Source organism: Suricata suricatta, chromosome 12 (genome assembly GCF_006229205.1).
Source record: "Suricata suricatta isolate VVHF042 chromosome 12, meerkat_22Aug2017_6uvM2_HiC, whole genome shotgun sequence".
In the NCBI taxonomy this organism is placed as follows: Eukaryota; Metazoa; Chordata; class Mammalia; order Carnivora; family Herpestidae; genus Suricata; species Suricata suricatta.
The window spans coordinates 82,683,305-82,706,777 of record NC_043711.1 but is presented as its reverse complement, the minus strand read 5'-3'; the positions used below and the strand labels follow the sequence as shown (position 1 = coordinate 82,706,777).

At 43.3% G+C, this 23,473-nt stretch overlaps 1 non-coding gene across 1 annotated transcript; it reads left to right on the top strand.

Moving 5' to 3' along the window:
- The first annotated feature begins 6,361 nt into the window (after positions 1-6,361).
- LOC115275566 lies at positions 6,362-6,466 on the top strand. The gene has a single exon (XR_003901634.1). It is a non-coding gene; the product is annotated as a U6 spliceosomal RNA (small nuclear RNA).
- Positions 6,467-23,473: the final 17,007 nt, after the last annotated feature.

Below are 23,473 nucleotides of genomic sequence, written 5' to 3'. Positions count from 1 at the left end.
TTCTTGGAGCCTGAGCCCTGCTTCGTCCCCTCCTCCACTCCCCCACCTCCAGCCCTACCCCTTCCCACCATCCACTGGCCTGTCCTCACCCTGCTGTCCTTGTCTTAACCCTGTGTCTCCACTACAACCCTTTAAACTTTTTCAAGCTTTTCCTCTGCATAAGACCCTGAAAGAATTGTGAGGGGCTAGCTGTCCCCCGCTTCTGACCAAGACAGAGAAGTTTTAGCATAGTGAAAGGGCACAAAAGAATGAAAAATTTCATTTCACAAGTAAACACTAACAGTTGTCTTACACTGTGTTACAGGAATTATTCTAGGTGATTCATGTGTATGAGTTCATTTAATCCTCACAACCATTTATCAGGTAGTTAATAGCATACCCCCATATTAAAAATGGGGAAACTGAGGCACAGAGAGGCACTATGACTTGCCCAAGATCACATAGCTAGGAAGTGGCAGAGCCCAGGGATAAAATAGTGAAATTCTTTCTTAACACAGTGGGTACCACATACAGGTGGTACACATCCTGCCAGATCTTGGTTTTTATTGATTTGTGGCATAAACATATTTTAAAAATACCATTTTGGGGCACCTGGGGGGCTCAGGTGGTTGAGTGATGGACTCTTGATTTTGACTCAGGTCAGGATCTCACGGGTTTCATGTGGAGATCTAGCCCCTTGTCAGGCTCTGTGCTGACAACATGGAGACTGGTTCAAATTCTCTCTTTCCCTCTCTCTCTCTGTCCCTCACCAGCTTTCAAGAATGTTCTCTCTTTCTCTCTGAAAATAAATAAATAAACTTAAAAAAATTTTGCTGTCCAAGGGGGTCATGTTGTTCTGCAACTACTTTTTCCTACTTCACCTTAGGACTTAGTAATTTCTTTCCTTGGGGCACCTGGGTGGCTGAGTCAGTTAAACATCCAACTTTGGCTCAGGTCATGATCTCATGGTTCATGAGTCTGAGCCCCATGTCAAGTTCTGTGCTGACAGCTCAGAGCCTGGAGCCTGCTTGAGTTCTGTGCTTCCTCTCTCTCTGCCCCTCCCCCAGTCACACTCTGTCTCTCTCTCTCTCTCTCTCTCTCTCTCTCTCTCTCTCAAAAATAAATATTTAAAAAATTTAAGAGAAAAAAAGAAATTTCTTTCCTATATAAGTACCCAGAGATGTCCTACTTCTCTTTAACATGTATTCCATAGCATGTATGCTGTGAAAATACGCTCAAGGCCTCTGAAAGACCAGGCCCCATCATCCCTCTAGGTTCCATGTGTGTATCTCATTTCAACCTGACACCTTCTGGTCAAGAGCATTCTTTCCATTTTTTAAATTAATTAATTAATTAATTAATCTATTTATTTAAATATTTTATTTTTTTAAGTTTTATTTACTTATTTTGAGAGAGAGAGAGAGAGAGAGAGAATCCTAAGCCGGCTCTGCACTGACAGCAGAGAGCCCAATGCGGGCCTCGAACTCACAAATCTCGAGATCATGACCTGAGCTGAAGTCGGACACTTAACTGAGTAAGCCACCCAGGCACCCTGCAGTGTCCTATTATATACATAGTCCACAACTGATCTGTTCTGCTGTGGACAGGCACTTGTTTTCAGAGAAGAAGGCCACCATGAACACTCACATATATGCCTCTTGGTAGATGTATTTATTTACTCCAAGACCTAGGGGTATTGCTGAACCATAAGCGAGATATGTATTTAGTATGCATTGCCAAATACTTTTCTAAAGGGGGTGTGCCAATTTATTCTCCTACCAACAATGTATGAGAGTTCTAGTTGCTCCACATCCTTATCGACACTTGATATTGTCAGCCTTTTACATTTTAGCTGTTCTGGTGGCACTATGCTCTTGTAATCCTCATATCGTCCCTGAGAGGCTGGTGTGTGTGGATACTGTTTGTTAGTGACTGACTTCATCGATATTCCCCTCTCTAGCTAAGGAGGGCATTGTGACATAGTTCTGGCCAATGAGACAGAAGAGAATGTCTACTAGATAAAACTTCTGGGAACATGTTGACTTTCCAAGAAGAAACTCAGGTTGATCATCCTTCATTCCTTTACTTGTCTTTCTACTTCTACCTGAAATATAGACATGATGTCATCTATGGAACAACATATTCCATGAGGCTACAACATGAGGAAAAGGCCAACAGACTCACAGAGACACTGGGTATGATATCACTTGCCAGTGAAAGAACACGAGCAGCTCCCTGTGTCAAGACTTCTCATAAAACAAAGTCCCCTAACCTACTATTGGTCAGGTTTTCTATTACTTGCAACCAAGCGCATTTTTTGGCAATACTTTGACCATCTCCACTCTGCAACTGAGGAAAGAGAGGCTGAGACGGTTAAATTGAAACAACAATGTGCAAGGAACACTAGGGGGTGGAGAAGGTTCTGAGATGCATGGAGTTGACAGGAAATTAGAGGCCTCTGCTTGAGAGGATTCTAGGGGAAGTCGTATTCTTTTGAAGGCTCAGGAGGGGAGACAACGCCACCATAATGACACCTCTGTGAAGATCAAGATATCTCTCTGGACAAATTTTACAAAGGATCATTCCATCAAGTAAAGTCAACCTCAAAGCAGAGTCCCTCATTTACTCTTGTCCAGAGGCCCTGAAAGGAAACATTCTAGGAAGGTCAAGAAGTGTGCTTTGTATAGAAAAAGAAGTTCAGAGGCTACAGAGGAAACATCTAAGGTGGGGACCTTAGTAGGAGGGACCAGGGATGGGGAAGCCTGAAGCAGCAAGGCGTGATGGGATGGCTGGGTCAGGAGTGTTACAGGCAGGGTAGGGGTGAGCCCAGGGCGGGAATCAAATACAGATCCTGATGGGATGAGAGTTTTCATGCAAGAGTCTGGCACCAGTATCTTTACTCTACCCCAGCTTCCTTTGGTTGTAGCACCTGCTGAGGGCCCCTGAGATCCTGACCTGGTCTCAGAGTAGGGGTAAATTTCATAAGACTTGCAATGGGGCAGCTGGACTTTGAGCTGGTCATAGGCCATCTTTGTGGGCAGAGTATCGCTACACCCAAAACATGACTGTGCTTACCTCCCCATGTTTGGGGCTGCTTCAGGCCCCCAAGGAAGTTCCCTGAACAGGGATTATAACTAATATCCTTTTCTACCTCTAAAGATGAATACTGGATTGGGAGTAAGAAAACCCAAGCCTAACCTGACTTGTTCATTAATTTGTTGTGTGGCCCTGGACAAATCAGTCAGCCTCTATGGGTATCAGTCTCATTATGTCTAAAATAGAGCATGGACCTGAACTTTTTTTAATCCTATCATTTTACTTATTTATTTATTAATTTATTAAAGTATTTATTTGTTTATTCTGAGAGAAAGTGTGTGAAAGCAAACACAGGGGAGGGACAGAGAGAGAAGGAAAGAAAGAATCCCAGGCAGGCTTTATACTCAGCACAGAGCCTAACACAGGGTTCAATTTCACAACTGTGAGATCGTGACCTGAACCGAAATCAAGAGTAGGCCACTTAACCAGCTGAGTCATCCAGGCACCCCTGGACTAGATCTTTGAGGCCTTAATAGATCTACTACCTATAATTCTCTACCTCTTCTTCTCTCTAACCCACCTGGTATATATAGTTATATTACATGAGTGGACCACATGTTATTATTCTGTTGACAAACCTTCAGTCTGCTGCTTTTTTTTTTTAATGTTTATTTATTTATCTTAGGGAGAGAGAGAGTATGATCAGGGGAGAGACAGAGAGAGTAGAGAGAGAGAGAATCCCAAGTAGGCTCTGTGCCATCAGGCTGAGCCCACTGTGGGGCTTGATCTCATGAGCCATGAGAGCATGACCAGAGCTGAAACCAAAAGTCAGATGCTTAACCAACTGACCAACCAGGTATCCCACTTCAGGCTGCCTCTAATATTTTGCATTTACAAACAAGGATGCAATAAACAATATTGTACATGTCTTCTTGTGCATGTGTGTTGTTTTCTCAGATATAGACTTGGGAATGGAACTGGTGGGTCAAAGGGCACTCACAACTTCAACTTTGCAAGTTATTGCCAAATGGCTCCCCAGAGAAATTATAGGTATTTAATCCTTCCCTATCAGCAAAGCATGGGAAGTGCTGGTACTTCATCCTTGTCAACGGTGGTACTGGCAGTCTTATTAAATAAATTGTGACTGTGATATACAAACAGGTAAGTAAATAAAACTCACCTACGCGTCTGGCTTCATGCATTTCTACTTTTGTTAAGCCCATGTAACCTCTAGCCAGACTATTTCCAGACCACTAGATGGCTCCTTCATGTTTCTTCCCAGTTGAGAGTCTTCAATCCCTCTGCCAAAGTAACAACTATGCTTTCTTTTTTTTTAATTTTCAAAGTTTATTTACTTTGAAAGACAGAGAGAAAGAGTGTGCTGGGGAGGGGCTGAGAGAGGGAGAGAGAGACAATCCCAAGCAGTCTCCACACTGCCAGTGTGGAGCCTGATGTGGGGCCTGAGCTCATGAACCACGAGATCATGACCTGAACTGAAATCCAGAGTCAGACGCCTGACCGACTGAGCCACCAGGTGCTCCAAGTAACAACCAAATCTAGTTTCTATAAATATAAATTAGTTTTGCCTGTTCTTGAACTTCATACAAGTGGACTTATACAGCATGTGCTGTTTTTTACTTGGCCTGTCACTAACCTTAGTATCTGAGATTCACACATGTTACAAAACAGAGAAATTTATTTGGAGGAATTGGCTCACGTGATTATGGAAACTAAGAAGATCTCATGATCTTCAACCTGGAGACCCAGGAAAGCTGAAGGTGTAATTCAGTGCAAGGGCAGGAGAAGACCAATGTCCCAGCTTAACAAGAAGTCAGGAAGGGAACAAATCCTGCCTTCCTCCGCCATTTGTTCTATTCAGGCCCTCAATGGATTGGATGGTACCTACCCACATTGGGGAGGACCTTGTACCTTACTGAGTCTGCTGATTCAAATGCTAATCTCATCCAAAAAAACACAGAGGCACCCAGAAATAATGTTTAATTTGGACACCCTGCAGCCTAATCAAGTTGACACATAAAATTAACTATCAAAAAGGGTGAGGATGGCAGGTACTCTTTGCCAACCAGAGCAGCCTCAGGAGGGGGATCTGATGTTGGGTTTGCCCCTTCCTTTTTGACTCTCATGGTGCCTAGTAGAGGCTCTGCACTCAATAGAAGCCTAACAAACTTGATAAAGTAACTAATTTTATGGGGGACTTCCCCTAAATAATAATTCAAAATTGAGCCCTACATATGTGAGACACTATAGAACACTTTTTTTTTTTTTTTTTTTTTTTTATCCATGACACCATCTTTGCCTCTTGACCACTCTAGGACTATGCTATCATCCACTTTTACAAAGGTGGAAACTGAGACCCACAGAGGCCCTACTTGGCTCTGCCTTAGATCCTGAAGTGCAGAGGTTTGGCCAGTGGCCCCTCAAAAGATATACCCACATCCTAACTCCAGAATCTGTGATTGTGACTCTACTTGGGAAAAGGGTCTTTGAGGGTACAATTCAGTTAAGGACCTTGAGATGAGCTTAAATCCTAAATCCAATGACAAGCATCCTCAGAAGAGAAGAGAAGAGGGAAGAGACAGATGTAGAAGAAGAGGCCACACAAAGATGGAGACAGAGATCGGAGGGATGTGGCCATAAACCAGTGAACCCCCAGAGCCAGCAGAAGCCAGAAGAGGCAAGAAAGGATTCTTCCCTAGAGCCTTTGGGGGAAATACAGCCCTGCTGACACCTTGATTTGGGGCTCTAATCTCCGTAACTCTGAGAGAATACATTTCAGTTGTTCTAGGCCACCATTCCACAATAAGTTGGCACAGCAGCGGCAGGAAAGGAAAACGTGAGGTGGTGGAGAAGGCAAAGGAGAGGAAGGAGAGTCAGCCTCCCCTTCTGAGGCTCATGGTTCTCCGTCTCCTGGCAGCTTTAGGACCCAGTTTCCTCCCCTCTGCCCCCCAATTCATTTCACTGCGGCCTCATCGGTCTCCTCCTTGATCCTGGGATATACCAGGCACATTCTCACCCAAGGTCTTGCTGCTTACTATTGCCTCTGCCTCAAATGTCTTCCCCCAGATACTCAGTACTCTGCTCGAGAGGCCTCCCTGACCTCCTCTCTAGAATATCTCCTACCTCCCGAGTTGCCCCCATCCGATTTTTCTTCATGACATTTACCACTACTCCATGTTACATTTGTCCGTGATAGACGGTTTATGATTATAATACCCCTCCCACTGGGACATGAGCTCCTCTGGGCCTGGGGCTTTGTTCGCTGCTTTATCCCCAGCCTCTAGCATAGCTCCTGGCCCATAGTAGGTGTTTAATAAATGAATGAACGGCTCATTTCAGCAGCACATATGCTAAAGTTATAACGATACACAGAGGATTAGCGTGGTCTCTATACAAGGAGGACACACAAATTTGTGAAATGTTCCATATTCTGAAAAATAATTTTTTAAATTTATTTTTGAGAGACAGAGAGAGACAGCATGAGCAGGGGAGGTTCAGAGAGAGAGGGAGACACAGAATGCAAAGCAGGCTCCAGGCTCTGAGCTAGCTGTCAGCACAGAGTTTGATGCAGGCTCGAACCCACAAACGTGAGATCTGACCTGAACCGAAGTCAGATGCTCAACCGACTGAGCCACCCAGGCGCCTCTGAAAAAAAAAATTTTTTTTAATGTTTTATTTATTTTTTGATACAGAGAGAGACAGAGCATGAGAAGGGGAGGGGCAGAGAGAGAAGGAGACACAGAACCGGAAGCAGGCTCCAGGCTCTGAGCTAGCTGTCAGCACAGAGCCTGACGCGGGGCTCGAACCCACGAACATGAGATCTGACCTGAGCTGAAGTCAGAGGCTTAACCGACTGAGCAACCCAGGTGCCCCTGAAAACAATTTTCTAATGCTTATTTATTTTTGAGAGAGACAGAGTGTGAGTGGGAGAGGGGCACAGAATACGAAGCAGTCTCCAGGCTCTGAGCTGTCAGCACAGAGCCCAGTGCAGGGCTGGAAATCACGGACCACAAGATCATGACCTGAGCCAAAGTCAGATGCTTAACCGACTGAGCCACCCAGGCATCTTGCAAAAATGTTCCATATTTTGTATGTTAACCAACGGAATTAAAATAAAAACTTAAGAGGTACCTGCGTGGCTTAGTTGGTTAAGTATTGACTCTTGATTTCAGCTCAGGTCATGATCTCATGGTTGTGAGATCAGGCTCCACACTCAGTGTGGAGTCTGCTTAAGATTCTCTCTTACTCTCTTTCTCCTTCTGCCCCTTCCCCCAAAATAAAATAAAATAAATAAAACAAAATCTTAAAAAAGAATAAACTAGTTGACTAAAAAATATATTTTAATGAATTAACAAATTATCTACTAATAGCAACAGGGATGAGGAGGAAGAGGGCCTAGATGTGAAGCTGTCCTCCGAGCTGACAAGGCAACTGTGTGTGGGAAGCTGTTGGCCCTAACAGAGCCCCTGGCTCTCAGCCCAAGTGTGATTACGAACCTCAGAAAAGCCTTTCTCCACGCCTCTCCACCTGGTGTGCCTTGTCTTTCCAGCTGGCCACGGTCCCCAAGGGTTCATTTGATTCAAACATTCCTGAGAAGGTCTGAAAGCGTTCTTTGTTTCTATACTTTCTCATTTTTTCCAAGCATCACACATGGACAGACACCTTTTGGCAAACACACACACTCATGCACATATATACACACAATCCAACACATAGGCTTGGCCATCCCCCACAAGCTTGCGGACTTTGATGCCTCAATCTAATACATCCAGTACTAGTTGCACCCAGCAGTGGACACACACTCAGCCTTGGTCATTCTCTCTCCCCTGTCCCTCATACTCACACACACACACAGTCCTACATATGTCCTCAGGTGCACAGATAGGACTCCATCCAAATTCCCACCTCGATAAGTGCTCACATTCACACACACACACACACACACACACACACACACACACTCATTCAGCTCCTCTGGGCACGTGCACACAGACCCACTTGCACACACATCTTTGAACATATTTCCAGGCTTCCTCACACACATACAAACAGGCAGTGGCCTGGCAGGGTGACTCACACTCATCAGAGCCTAGCATGATGACCTGTCCCAACAATAGTGAGAGCTAGTAAGCACTGGCCATGTGCCAGTTACTCTGCACTTTGGGACATTGTCTCATTTAATCCTCACTGCAATTACATGAAATAGGTGCTATTATTAGTCTCATTTCACAGATGAGGAAACTGAGACTCAGAGCCATAAGGGTAGAACTGGGATTCTAACACAGGCACCTGACTCCAGAGTTACCCTCCTCCTGGTGTGGTGGAGTAGATTTGTCAAAAATGATCACATCAAAAAATGATCACATCAACATCTCCTATTCCTCCTGCTCTTCTAGAACCTTGCCACTCTCCTCAGTTGTTTGAGCATCCAGCTTCAGCTCAGGTCATGATCTCATGGTTCATGAGTTAGAGCCTCACATTGGGCTCTGTGCTGACAGTTCAGAGCCTGTAGGCTTCTTTGAATTCTACATCTCCTTCTCTTTCTGCCCCTTCCCCACTCATGCTGTCTCTCTCTTTCTCTCAAAAATAAAATAAAAAAGGGGTGCCTGGTGGCTCAGTTGGTTAAGTGTCCAACTTCAGCTCAGGTCATGATCCCCTGATCTGTGAGTTTGAGCCCCACATTGGGCTCTGAGCTGACAGCTCAGAGCCTGGAGCCTGCTTCCAATTCTGTGTCTGTCTCTCTGACCCTCCCCTGCTTGCCCCCCCTCAATAAAAAAATAATAAAAATAAATAAAAATAAAAAGAACCTTGCCACTCTTCAATCAAATGGTAGAGTTTATGGCCCTTCTCTAGAACTTGGGTGGGCCTTTGTGATTGCTTCAAATAACAGTATGGTGCCAGTGATACCAATATAAATTCCAAGGCTAGATCATAAAAGGTGATACATACAATAGCCAAGACACAGAAACACCCGAGTGTCCATAAATGGATGAATGGATAAAGAAACAATATGCCACTTTTCCCCACATAATGGAATATGACTCAGCCATAAAAAGAAGGACATTGCCATTTGGGATAACACGGATGGACTGGAGGGCATTATAAGTGAAATAAGTCAGACAGAGAAAGGCAAAGACTGCATGTCTTACTTGTGTGTGGAACCTCAAAAAGCCAAACTCATAGAAACAGGGAGTAGAACGGTGGCTGCTAGGGGCTGGGGTGGGGGAAATGGGGAAACGTTGGTCAAAGGTACAAACTTCCAGTTAGAAGATGAATAAGTTCTGGGACCTAACGTACAGGACGGTGACGACAGTTAACAACAAGGTACTGTATGCTTGAAGGCTCTTTAGAGGGTAGGTCTGACAGGCTCCATCACCACCACAGCAAAAGAATCACTGACCGCTGTGTGAGGTGAGTGGCCCCCATGTAGTTAGGTAACTAACCTTATTATTGCAGTCATCATTTCATAATATATATGTGTATCAAATCATCACATTGTATACTTTGTATATTTTAAAAATTCATTATTTAATTTTTAGCAAGTAATCCCTATACCTCACATGGGGCTCAAACTCACAACTCCAAGATCAAGATTCTCATACACCTCCAAATGAACCATCCAGGCACCCCCACATTATATTTTAAACTTACACAATTTTGGGGCACCTGGGTGGCTCAGTTGATTAAGCATCTGACTGCGGCTCTGGTCATGATCTCATGGTTTGTGGGTTTGAGCCCTGTGTTGGGCTCTGTGCTGACAGCTCAGAGCTGGGAGCTTGCTTTGGATTCTGTGTCTCCCTCTCTGCTCCTCCCCTGCTCACACTCTGTCTCTCTCTCTCTCAAAAATAAACAAACATTAAAAAAACAAAGAAATAAACTTGCACAATTTTCCATGTCAATTTTATCTCCATAAAGCTAGAAGAAATGTTTCTAAAGAATAGTTGGCTCAATCAGTTAAGCGTCCAACTCCTGACTTCAGCTCAGGTCATGGTCTCACGGCTCCTGAGACTGAGCCCTGTGTGGGCTTCACACTGGCAGCACAGAGCCTGCTTTGGATTCTCTCTCACCCTCTCTCTCTGTTCCTCCTCTGCTCACTCACATTCTCTCTTTCAAAATAAATAAACTTAAAAAAAAAAAGAATAGTTAAAAAAATAAAAGATGACACAACCTCCACCTGGCTCTCTCTTGGGACATTTCACCCTTGGAATCCAGCTACCTCCAGCTGGGAGGAAGCCCAGGACACACAGAGAGGGTGCACATTTCCTGCTGACAGCCAGCATCAGCTGACAGCCATGTGTGTGAGGAAGCCTTCAAAATGTCACCGGTCCAGCCACCATCTAACTGCAACCACACAAGAGATCAAGAGCAAGAACTGCCCAGCTGAGTCTAACCAACACCCCAAACCAAAAGATAATAATAAATGATTGTTGTTTTATGCTACTAAGCATGGGTGATTTGTGACATAGTGATAGATAACGCGATGCCAGGGCAGAGAATTACCCACACTCAGCCTCAGAACACCATGGGGAAGTGATGCTAAGCTCTACCCCAAGATCCAGGATCTGAGAGCACAATCCTCATCATCTGACCCTCATACCACATGACCCCCAGCACATCAAACTCCCCCTCCGTGTGAGCTATTCAAGCCCCAGGCACTTGTTCCCTGCTGACTCTGTGATGCTTCAGGCCAGCGCTCACCCATGTTTCCTCTTCTGTCAAAAGTGTAACCATTCCAGCCCCGCCCACCTGGGTGGCTTGCTTGGTTGAGTGTCTGACTTCAGCTCAGGTCATGATGTCACAGTTTGTAAGTTCAAGCCCCACATCAGGCTCTACTGCTGTTAGTGCAGAGCCCACTTCGAATCCTCTGTCCCTCTCTCTCTGCCCCTCCCCTTCTTGTGCTCTCTCAAAAATAAATAAAACATTTAAAAAAAGAAAGCTACAAGGATCCATTCTGTAAACTTGACATATATATATTTAAAGTTTATTTATTTATTTTGAGAAAGAGAGAGAGAGCACATATGTGTGCATGTGAGCAGGGGAGGTGCAGAGAGGGAGGGAGGGAGAGAATCCCAAGCTGGCTCCACACAGCACAGAGCCTAACACATGGCTCAAACCCACGAACCACAAGATCATGACCTGAGCTGAAACCAAGAGTCAGACGCCCAACTGACTGAGCCATCCAGGCATCCCAGGGATTATATATTTTTTAATAAAGATTTTATTAAGTAATCTCTATATCCAATGTGGGGGTTGAACTCACGATCTTGAGGTCAAGAGTTGCTTGCTCTACGGTCACCTGGGTGGCTCAACTGGTTGAACATCTGACTCTTGATTTTGGCTCAGGTCATGTTATCATGGTTGTGAGATGGAGCCCCATGTAGGTATTTGAGGTTGGTATTCTCTCTCCCTCTTTCTCCCTCCCCCACTTACGCACACTCTGTCTCTCTCAAAAATAAATAAATAAACATTTAAAAAGAGAGAGAGAGAGGGAGGGTTGTATGCTCTACAGGTGCTTCTAAGGGGTTATTATTAATGCTTACATTTTAGGACCCTGGTTGGCAACTAGAAGATAGACAAATCATAACCAACACAGGAATTCAGGAAGTCCTAAAATGTAGGGACATCTAGCATAGTGGCAAACAAGTCAGTGGCTACTATGCAAATAAGAATGTCAACCAATGCTCATTGGAATGATTCTGGACCATTAAGAAAAGTAGGTCAGAGATCAGACTGGCAGAAGAACTGAAGAGGGTAGGAGTGGGGATGTATATTGGCCGGGAGAACTCATACCCCATCTAATGAGGGCAATTAACATCCAGCTTGCCCACCCATTGCTCTATGACAATGTACACTCAGTCGCCAGATCTGAATGTTTTTTTTTTTCAAGAGAATCTAGAAATGTGGATTTCCATTTGAACTCCTCCAACTAAAAAAAAAAAAAATTGGCAACTGGGGTGCCTAGGTGGCTCAGTTGGTTGAGTGCCTGCCTTGGGCTCAGGTCATGATCCCATGGTTCATGGGTTTGAACCCCAATTAGGCTCTATGCTGACAGCTCAGATCCTGGAGCCTGCTTCTGATTCTGTGTCTCCCTCTCTCTCTCTGCCCCTCCTCCGCTCACACTTGGTCTCTGTCTCTGTCAAAAATAAACATTAAAAAAATTTTTTTTAATTGGCAACTCATTCATACTTCATGCTTTTTTTGGGCAACTAATTCAAAATATCAGAAACAACATGTACTCGGCAAACATTCCAAGGACTACCATTCCAGTCCAGAAACCTTAACCCAGAAGCTGGACCAGACCTGAAGCTGGAGGCTGGGATGTGGAGAAACCCAAAATTTCGTGGCTGCCCTGAGGGCGTCAAGGCGGTTCAGTCCTCTGTGAAGGAATCAGGTGCAGTACAACACACTTCACAAAGCTGTGTCCCAAAAACAAAACAAAGCAGCATAGTCTCCAAGGGCACACTACCGGGAAGTTCTCGGGCAGAACGGCATATTACGTAAAGGAGACACCAGTGTCCTTAGAGGAGTTGGGAGGGTGACGCTATAGTTTTGCACCTCATGGCATCCCCCTTAGTGCCAGAAGGAGAGGAAAGACGTGTATGTGTAGGAAGCAGAAGTGACGACAGCCAAAGCAGCAGAGCCCTGGGACCATGAGTCTCCACCTTGGAAAAAAAGAGGCGGAGCTGGGTTCAGAATCTGATTATGCCAACTACCAGCTGGGTTTTCCTGACTCTCAGTTTCCTTATCTATGGAATGCGGTTATTAATAATTTTTATCCCATAGAATTGTTGAGGGGGTTAAACAGAATAATCTACATAGAGGGTTTGAAAGAAGTCATAATGTTAGCTGCTATTTTTCCCCTACTTTTTACTCTGCCATGACTTTGCAAACGTCCCCATGTCAGGGCACATCTCTTTCTGCTTTCCCTGCCTGGCTATTTCTAGACCACGGTGGTGGGGGTGGTGGGAGTACCTCTTCCTCTGAGGAAACTCCACAGCTCTCAGGCTGGTGCTTCATCCCCTCCCTCTACACTGATCACTCTGCTCAGATGTGCCCTGGCTTCGCTGGTCTAAGTGGCAGTTCTTGGCGAGTCTTTCTCCCCCAGGGCTAGGAAGTTCCTTAAGGGCAGGAGCCAGCTGAGTCACCTGTGTTCTCCAGTAGCCTGCCATGAAGTGGGTAGCCAGCAATGTTTCTGGAATGAAGAAAAGGGAAGAGGAAGGAAAGGGTGTCACAAACAGCTCACAGATCACTGGCTCAACCTTGGGTCTCAGGGCTCTGGCAGTTAAAGCACAGGTCGATCCTTGTCTAACACCTAACTGTATGTGTGTCTGAATATATGTGAGCGTGGGATAGTGTGTATCTGTGTGTGATGGCGGGGAAAGCGTGTGTGTGTGAATGAATATGTGTGTGAGCGTTTATACGACTGCATTCCTGTGTAGACACACACACGTTCACTAAGATGGAGTGCCAGGGGAAAGGGTCTTTGAGCTGTTCCTCTTTGTGTCTTCCTCACTAGCATCTGGCACTCTCCAGTGTGTGGCTGGGGAGAGGGAAAAGCAAGATGGGAAAACAGCAGAGTACAGGTTACCCAGCAGGATCCAAGAGTCAGATGTCATCAGTGCTTCCTAGCTTTGGGCCATTTGACCACTATAAGCCTGTTTCTCATCTGTAAAATAGGTATTATTGCAGCATCTAACGTATAGAGTGGAGCATAAGAAGCACTTGAAAATGTCAACTAGTATCATTATCGTGAATGTCAGTCACTATCAACAGAGTGGACTAAAAGCCCTCAAAACAAGTCAGCAGACAACAAACCATATCCATCACAATTCTGAGCCTTAGTTTCTTCTTCAAGAGGGAGCAGTAAACCGTATGTATAGAAGATAACTGGACTGCAGGAGGCAAAAGCCAAACCTAGGCGCAGGGTGCCCTCTCCTGGAAGTATGGAGCGAAGGTTGGCTACCAGATAGGGGCTGACCTTAGGTGGCTGTCAGGACTGCCAGCTAACAGAGCCGGCAGGGCAGGTAGCCAGGTGGGGAGGGGACTTTTACGTCTCACTAGCAGGAGCTGCCTTCCCCCTCAAACCCCCTCCCACTTTGTCTGCTGAATTCCTCCTCCCTTAGATCTCACTTTAGGACAGCTTTCCTGGGGCAGCTGGGTGGCTCAGTCAGTCCAACTTCAGCTCACTTCAGCTCAGGTCATGATCTCACGGTTCGATAGTTAGAGCCCCATGTCTGGCTCTTGTGCTGACAGCTCAGAGCCTGGAGCCTGTTTTGGATTCTGTGTCTCCCTCTCTCTCTCTCTGCACCTCTCCTGCTCTCATTTTGTGTCTCCTTCCCTCTCTCAAAAATAAATATTTTAAAAAAAGATTAATATTGTTTAAAAGAAAAAAAAAAGGACAGCTTTCCTGACCCGCCCTGTTCCAAGTTCTCAGAGCAAACTGTCCATTTTGTATTCTTCTGTGCAAGTATTTAGACAGTGTCTATCTCTCAGGAGGGAAAGACTCAGCTGAGAAATGAAAGGGAGTGGCAACATCCCAGACCATTGGATTACTACGGTCCCTGGATGAGGCTCTTAGAAAGTGTTGGAATAAAAGCATCATGGAAACCCAGCCTCTAGTGCGCCAGAGTCAAAATAAGATTTTTTGACCTAAGAAAACATCAAGCAGGAAGGCTCCAGTCTCAGCTCGGGGCATTAGAGGCCCGGATTTGCAGAGCTGATCCCTGCCCCAAGGATAGCTGGGCCGGGTCTGTGGGCTGAAGCCAAGGATACCACAAGATGGCTTCTTGGGCCAACATCTGAGAACATTAACTCAGTCCACAAATATTGAGTGCCTTCTGTATGTCAGGCACTGAGCTGGACACTGGGAATACAGCAGTGGGCAAAACCAGATATATTCCTGACCCTCCTGGAAATAGTGGGACAGTCAGACACATAATCAGAAGATTTCAACATAATGATATATAGTTGCACACACCCTTAATTTGAGTCTGAGGGCTCCTCCAAGGGGAGAAGCCGGTTTGTGGTGGGCGTAGCCAGCTCCCAGGACTCTCACAGGCCGGTTCATCACCCCTGACAGAGCACTGTAAAATGAGAATGATTGTGGGGGCGCTCTGGGGAAGCCCTGTTCCAGGCTCTTCAAGAAATCCCCCAGCTCTGTATTCAAACGCCCAGCAGTGAAATCAACACTGACCTAAGTTACATTTACAAATCTGAGAGAGCCTGGAAGGAGGGTCATGAAAGGAGCTGGGGAGGTGGGGAGATGCCCTGATGGGGGTGGAACAGTAGGAAGGGTCTCCCCAGAACTGCATTACTCTGTCTCATCCCCATCAACGGGCATCTTCAGGATCCAGACCCCAACTCCCCATCCTGCAGCCTCCAATTAATTCAGAGTCTAAGTGCTGGACTCTGGAATGTGGGCAAGCCAGAGGGCCCCTCAACCAATGGGCAGGCTCCTTCCCTCTCCACCCCTCTCTGCCCTCCAAGCTAGTAATCTAAGTGTCTACAAAAGCAAACACTCGAAGGGCAGGTTCAAAGGGCAGGCAATGTGGCTGGCTGCGGGGCCTGGCCTGTCTCTCTGCCTATTATTTAAGGTGGCCTGCAACCTCCCCAGAGCCCTAGGCTGGTCTTTGGGCTGGGAGAAGGCCTGTCTGGCAATTATTTGGCTACTATGACCCTGAGTGGAGTGGGCATGGGTGGGGGACCGTCCAGGAAGCAGTATTAGTTGTTTGTATATTCAGTCTGGTTTTTTTTTTTTTCTTTACATATGGAGGCAAATACTTGTGGGTTTTTTCTCTTTTAAACAAATAATGACATACCAGACACACTGTTCTGTATGTTGCTTTCTTTTTTCTTCACTTAATATTTTATCTTGAAGTTGATCATTCCATATCAACAGATTAATACCTCACCTGCCCTTTTTTTTAAGTTTGCTTCATGTACAGTACAGGTGGTGGGGGGATTGGGGGGAGAAGGTTGAACTCGAGACCCTGAGATCAAGAACTAAGCTGAGATCAAGGGTCTGGCACTTAACCAAATGAGCCACCCAGGTGCCACCATACCTCCCTTTGAAAAAATGGTGGCATCTCAGTAACCCACCATTTGAACTGTACTGTTATTTATTTAACAAATCAACTGAAAGTCATTTAGACTGTTTCCAATCTTTTGCTTTTATCATGTGCTTTCTGTAAAATCAAACTAAGAAGTCGAACTGTTTGGTCAAAGGGCATGTGTTTGTAATCGTGTTGCCCATGAAAGCCGGGTCAATGTATCACAGTAAAGTCAACGTAGGAGGGGCTTGCGTCCCCATAACCTCACCAACAAATAACCAACAGTTAATACACTTTTTAATTCTTATCATTCTGATAGTAAATGTAAAAAGAAAACTGAGCACACCCTCCCCTCATAAGCCATATGGGGAGCCAAGTCTCCACCACCAGGTGGAATCCCTAATAAGGAATCCCTCCCCCTCCCTGTTTTTAAAAAATATTTTCCCCCCACTGTATAATGATGAAAGGGTCAGTCTATCAAGACGACAAAGCAATCCTGAATCCATATGCACAAAACAACAGAGCTGCAAAATATGCAAAATGAAACTGACAAAACTGAAAGGAGAAATAGACAAATTCATAATTACAATTGGGAGTTTTTGTTTTGTTTTGTTTTGTTTTGTTTTTGGTGCTAAAACCCAGGATGAATGGGAGATTTTATTTTATGTTATTTTATTATTTAAAAATTTTTAAATGTTTATTTATTTTTGAGAGGGACAGAAACAGAGCTTGAGCAGGGGAGGGGCAGAGAGAGAAGGAGACACAGAATCTGAAGCAGGCTCCAGGCTCTGAGCTGTCAGTGCAGAGCATGATGTGGGGCTAAAACTCATAAACTGTAAGATCATGACCTGAGCTAAAGTTGGACCCTTAACCGACTAATCCACCCAGGCGCAGCAGCTGGGGGATGTTAATACATCTGTCAACAACTGATGGAATAAGATAGAAAATCAGCAAGGATACAGAAGACATCAGGAGAATCACCAGCCACAATATCCACTTGATGCCTGTAGAATACTGCACCTAACAGTGGAACACACGTTCATTTCCAGTGCCCAAAGAACACGTACCATGACTGACTACATTCTTGGTCATAAAACAAATCTTAACAAATTTAAAATAACTAAAATCCTACAGAATGTGTTCTCTGATCACAATGGAATCAAACTTAGAAATTAATAACAGAAAGATAATGGGAAGTATCCAAGCACTTAGAAATTAAATAACAGACATGTCCTTATGTCAAAGAGGAAGTCTCAAGGGAAATTAAAAACCGAAACAAAACAAAAAAAACACAGAACTGAAGGAAAATAACATTATAACACGTTAAAATTTGTGCTAATACACTGCTGAGAGGGAAATTTATACCACTAAATGCATATATTAGAAAGGAAGAAAAGTCTCAAATCAATAATCTAAGCTCTTACCTCAAGAACATAAAAGCAGGAGGTGCCTGGGTGGCTCAGTTGGCTAAGCATCCAACTTTGGCTCAGGTAGTGATCTCCCAGTTCATGGGTTTGAGCCCTGGAATGGGCTCTGTACTGATGGCTCAGAGCCTGGAGCCCGCTTTGGATCCTGTGTCTCCCTCTCTCTCTGCCCCGCCCCTGCTCATGCTCTGTCTCTCAAAAATAAATAGACGTTGAAAAATTTGGGGGTGCCTGGGTAATTCAGCCAGTTAAGCGTCTGACTTTGGCTCAGGTCATGATCTCACAGTCTGTGGGTTTGAGCCCCATGTCAGGCTCTGCACTGACAGCTCAGAGCCTGGAGCCTGCTTCAGATTCTGTGTCTCCCTCTCTCTTTAACCCTCCCCCGCTCACTCTCTGTCTCTCAAAATAAAATAATAAAGACATAATAAATAATTTTTAAAAAAAGAACATAAAAGCAGAGCAAAATAAATCCAAAGGAAGCAGAAGGAAGGAAATAATAAAGAGTAGAAATGAATTGAAAACAGAAAATAGAGAAGTTCAATGAAACCAAGAGTCAGTTCTTTGAAAAGATTCATAAAATTGACAAACCTCTAGGACAGCAGACAAAGAAAAAAGAGAGAAAAGACAAATTACCAATATCAAGAATAAAACAGGGATATCACTATGGACCATTCAGACACCAAGAGAATAATAAGAGAATTCTACAAATAACACTATATACATAAATTCAGTTTCAACAAGATGGCTCACTCCTCAAAAAACACAAATTACCATATTCCTTCAATGTAGAATAGGTCATTTGAATAACCCTATAACTATTAAGAAAGTTAAATTCATAATTCAAAAACTCTCAAGAAAGAAATTTCCATGCCTAGATCGTTTCATTGAAGAATCTTATCAAAGTTTTAAAGAAGAATTAATATCAATTCATCTCAATCTCTTCCAGAAAATCAAAGACAAGGAAATACTTCCCAATTCATTTTATGAAACTATATTATCTTGATACCAAAATTAGACAAAGTCAGTACAAAGAAAAGTATAGCCCAACATCGTTCATAAATATAAATGCAAAATTCTTTTTTTGGCAAAATCTTAAAAAAGTATTAGCAAATATAATTCCACAATAATTGTAAAGAATTGCACACCATGATCAAGTGGGGCTTATTCCAAGGGTACAAAGCTGGTTTGATAATTTTATACCAATCAATAGAATCTATCACATTAACAATTCAAAGAAGAAAACCTCATGATATTAGTTGATATCAGAAAAAGCAAAAGACAGAACTCATCATCTGTTTGATTTAAAAAAAACAATCAAGGGTGCTTGGGTGGCTCAGTCATTTGAACATCTAACTTTGGATCTGGTCATGATCTCATGGTTGTGGGTTCGAGCCCTGCATGGGGCTCTGTGCTGACAGCTTGGAGCTTGGAGCCTGCTTTGGATTCTGTGTATCCCTTTCTCTACTCTTCCCCTTGCTCACATTCTGTCTGTCTGTCTGTCTCTCTCTCAAAAAAATAAACCAATTTGTGCATCCATATCAAGGAATATTACTCAGCAATAAAAAGGAATGAACTATTGATAAATGCAGAAACCTGGATGAATCTTGATGGGAAAGGCCATCCAAATAGGTTATATAGTATAGGATTTCCATTTATTGAAATGACAAAATTATAGAAATGGCCTACAGATTAGGGGGAATAGAAGCAGGAGAGAAGAGGATGTGGCTATCGAGAAGCAACATGAGGGATTCTTGTGGTAATTGAAATGCTCTGTACCCAGGCGCCTGGGTGGCTCAGCTGGTGAGTCTGACTCTTAATTTCAGTTCAGGTCATGATCTCATGAGCCCCATATTGGGCTTTGCGCTGGCAGTGGGAGCCTGCTTGGGATTCTCTCTCTCCCTCTCTCTCTGCCCCTCTTGCTCTCATGCTATCTCCTCTCAAAATAAATAAATAAACTTTAAAAAATGCTCTGTGCCTTGACTGTATCAGTGACAATATCCTGGTTGTGATATTGTACAGTTTTGCAAGATGTCACCATTGGGGGAGACAGGGTAAAGGGACCATGGGATCTCTCTGTATTATTTCTTACAGCTGCATGTGAATCTACAATTATCTCAAAATAAAAAGTTCATTTGTAAAAGGACAATGCTAGGGGTGCCTGGGTAGCTCATTGGGATAAGTGTCTGACTTTGCCCCAGGTCATGATCTCCTGGCTTGTGGGTTCGAGCCCCCACCCCACCCCAGTCAGGTTCTGTGTTGATAGCTGGGAGCCTGGAGCCTGCTTTGGATTCTGTGTCTCCCTCTCTCTCTTCCCCTTCCCTGCTCAAGCTCTGTCTCTTTCTCAAAAATAAAAAAAGAAAAAGGATAATGCTTATGATTGAAGAGTGTATAGCCAAGTGTTTTCTCTCGATAAATTAGAATATATTTTCTTAATTTAATTTCTAAAGTATTTTTTTAAGTTTTTATTTATTTTGAGAGACAGAGATAGCTCAAGGGGGAGGGAGAGGCAGAGAGAGGGGAAGAATCCCAAGCAGGATCTGCTCTGTTAGCTTAGAGTCCAATGCGGGGCTGGAACTCATGAACTATGAGATTGTGACTTGAGCTGAAATCAAGAGTCAGTTGCTCAACCAACAGCCACCCAGGTACAAAGTATCAAAAATAGGAACCAAATTTCTGGAGGGTAATTTGGCAAGTTGAATCAAGACTTTGACAAATATTGGTATTTCTTAAGCAAGCAATTTTATTTCTGTGAGTGTGAATGTATCAGAGGTAGGACACATTAATGTCGTTTGTAACAGGGAAACTGAAACAATAGAGGCCTGGCTACATAAATTGTGATATATCGATAGAGTGGAATATTCTATAATAAGAGAAACTGCATTATATAGGAATTAAGAACAGATTCTGGAGTCTGGCTACCTGGGTTGAATTCTAGTTCCTTTACTTGTTAACTGTGTAACAATGGCAAGTTACTTAACCTCTCTGTGCCAGTTTCCTCCTTTGCAGTATGAGGAAAACCTACTTAATAGTGTTATTAAGAATTATTATGTTACTAATCATCATAACTTAATAGTATTATGACAATTAAATGAGCTGCTGTTTACAAAGGTCTTTGAATACAACCAGGCATAAACTGAGAGCTTTATGAAGCTAGCTCATGTGATAAGATAATTTTAGGTAGAAAAAAAGAGGCAGAAGAAAGTCTATACAGGGGTGTCTGGGTGGCTCAGTCAGTTAAGCCTCCAACTCTTGAGTTCAAGCCCCAACTTGGGCTTCATGCTGGGCATAGAGCCTACTAAAAAAAAAAAAAAAAGGAAAGTCTATACAGTATGATCTCAGATATAGAAAACATGTATATGTAATGAACAGAGACCAGGAGGAAATTTATTAAAATGCTAATAGTCAGAATCTCTGAATAGTCATCTCTCTGAATTAGCTTTAGTTCCTTTTTTTATTCTTTTCTATATTTTTTACATTTCATATAATGTACCTGTTTAATAGAAAAAGTTACTAATTTTTCAACGTGGGGAAAATGGACTCCTAAGTGCTTTGTAACCTGTAAAGTGATCTATCCATATGAAGGTAATATGCTTTCTGATTAGCACGAACCCTCTAAGTTGATACTCTCGTTCCCATTTTTCAGTGGAGGCTCAGAAAGGTGATATGCCTCCCTAGGTTCACGGCAGGAGGGTCGACAATGAGGTGTAAGACCTGATAAGCAAAGTTGAGACAGGGACAAGTGGAAATTATCACCACCAGAGAAGTATGACCGTGAAAGAGGAATGCAAATCACCTCTGAAGAAACAAACTGGAAAATAAAGTACCTCACATTATAATGCACACAGACGATCAGAAACTTTCTGTGGGATGTTCTCACTAGGTTCATTATGGAGCAGGAACCTTTTATTCCAATGGGACAGAAATTTCAACAATATATCATTTTCATCTACTAAATTAGCAAAAAAAAAAAAAAAGAAAGAAAGAAAAGAAACCAAACCCACAACAACGATCAAGATAATATAAGTGCTGATAAGCATGCAGTACCATATACTCAGACACCACAGATAATTTTTAGAAAATATGGCAATAAAATCAGGAGTAGCCTTAAAAATGCCTATGCCCTTTGGGGCAGAAACAACCATGTATTTAGGGACACTTAGTCAATGACAGAGATGGCACCATAGGCAACGCGGGAAGGATGCAAGTGGTGCTAGGACAACTGCTTATCCAGATGGGAGAAAAAAACGAAACAGAACCCCTGTCTCTCCTACATGCATATTTGAATTACAAAACTTTGGGAGGACAGTACAGGAGGAATTGTTTACGACTTTGGGATATGTAGATTTCCGAGACAACACAAAAACTCCCACTAACCCTAAGGGAAAAGAGAAAATTGATTACATTAAAACTAAGAATTTCTTGGGGCACCTGGGTGGCTCAGATGGTTAAGCATGTGACTTTGGCTCAGGTCATGATCTTGTGGTTGGTGAGTTCGAGCCCTGCATCGGGCTCTGTGCTGACAGCTCAGAGCCTGAAGCCTGTTTCAGATTCTGTGCCTCCTTCTCTCTCTGCCCTTCTCCTGCTCACTTTCTATTTCTTAAAAATAAATAAACATTCAAAAAAAAGACACAGGATATTTATTTAAAAAAAAGCACACAAGAATTTCTTACTTATCAAAAAAACAATGTAGGGTAAGAAGACAAACCACAAACCCAGAGAAAGATATCTGCAACACATATGTTTAAAATGTGTAAGGGGCGCCTGAGTGGCTCAGTCGGTTAAGCCTCTGACTTTGGCTCAGGTCAGCTCTCACATACGTGGGTTCGAGCCCCGCGTCAGGCTCTGTGGAGACAGCTCAGAGCCTGCAGCCTGTTTCAGATTCTGTGTCTCCTCTCTCTGACCCTCCCTCTCTCATGCTCTGTCTCTCTCTGTATCAAAAATAAATAAAAACATCAAAAAAAAATTTTAAATGTGCAAAGAATTCCTGTTAATTGAAAAGAAAAAGATAACCATCTATTTTTAAATGGGCAAAGACATGACTGTAACTTTTACAGAGAAAGGATTCATATGAATAAATAACATATGAATAGGCGCTCACCCTCATTAATAGTCACAGAAATACAAATTAAAACCACAATGAGAAATTATTTCATAGCTGCCTGGTGGGCAAAAGACAACAATTTGATAATAGGATGTGCTGGTAAGGGGTTAGAACAAGAATTTTTATCTAAAGTTGGTGGGAGTACAGACTGATGCAACCACTTTGGGAAACGGATTAATATTACCTAGATAAGTCAGATATGAGTATAGCTGAAGAATGTTAGGGCAGTATTATTTGTAGTAGAAAAAAACAACTCAATGCCCATCAACAATTTATTACTATTATTTTTTCTTTTTTTAAAAATTTTTTATGGTTTTTATTTATTTTGGAGAGACAGAGACAGCATGAGCAGGGGACCGTCAGAGAGAGAGGGAGATACAGAATCTGAAGCAGGCTCCAGGCTCTGAGCTAGCTGTCAGCACAGAGCCTGACATGGGGCTCAAACCCACGAAGCGTGAGATCATGACCTGAGCTGAAGCCGGACGCTCAACCGACTGAGTCACCCAGGCGCCCCTATTATTATTTTTTTTAATGTTTATTTATTTTTGAGAGAAAGACAGAGTATGAGCAAGGGAGGGGCAGAGAGAGGAAGACAAAGAATATGAAGAAGCAGGCTCCAGGTTCGGAGCTGTCAGCACAGAACCCTACACAGGGCTCAAACCATGAGATCATGACCTGAGCAGAAGGCAGATGCTCAACCAACTGATATACGCAGGAACCCCTCCCATCAACAAATTTAATGAATTACTAAATTGTGGTATATTCAGACAATGGATGATACAGAATATAAATGAACCATAGCTACAGCATCTGCATGAATGCCTCAAAAACAATATTGAGAGAAAAGAAAGTTGCAGAAGAATATA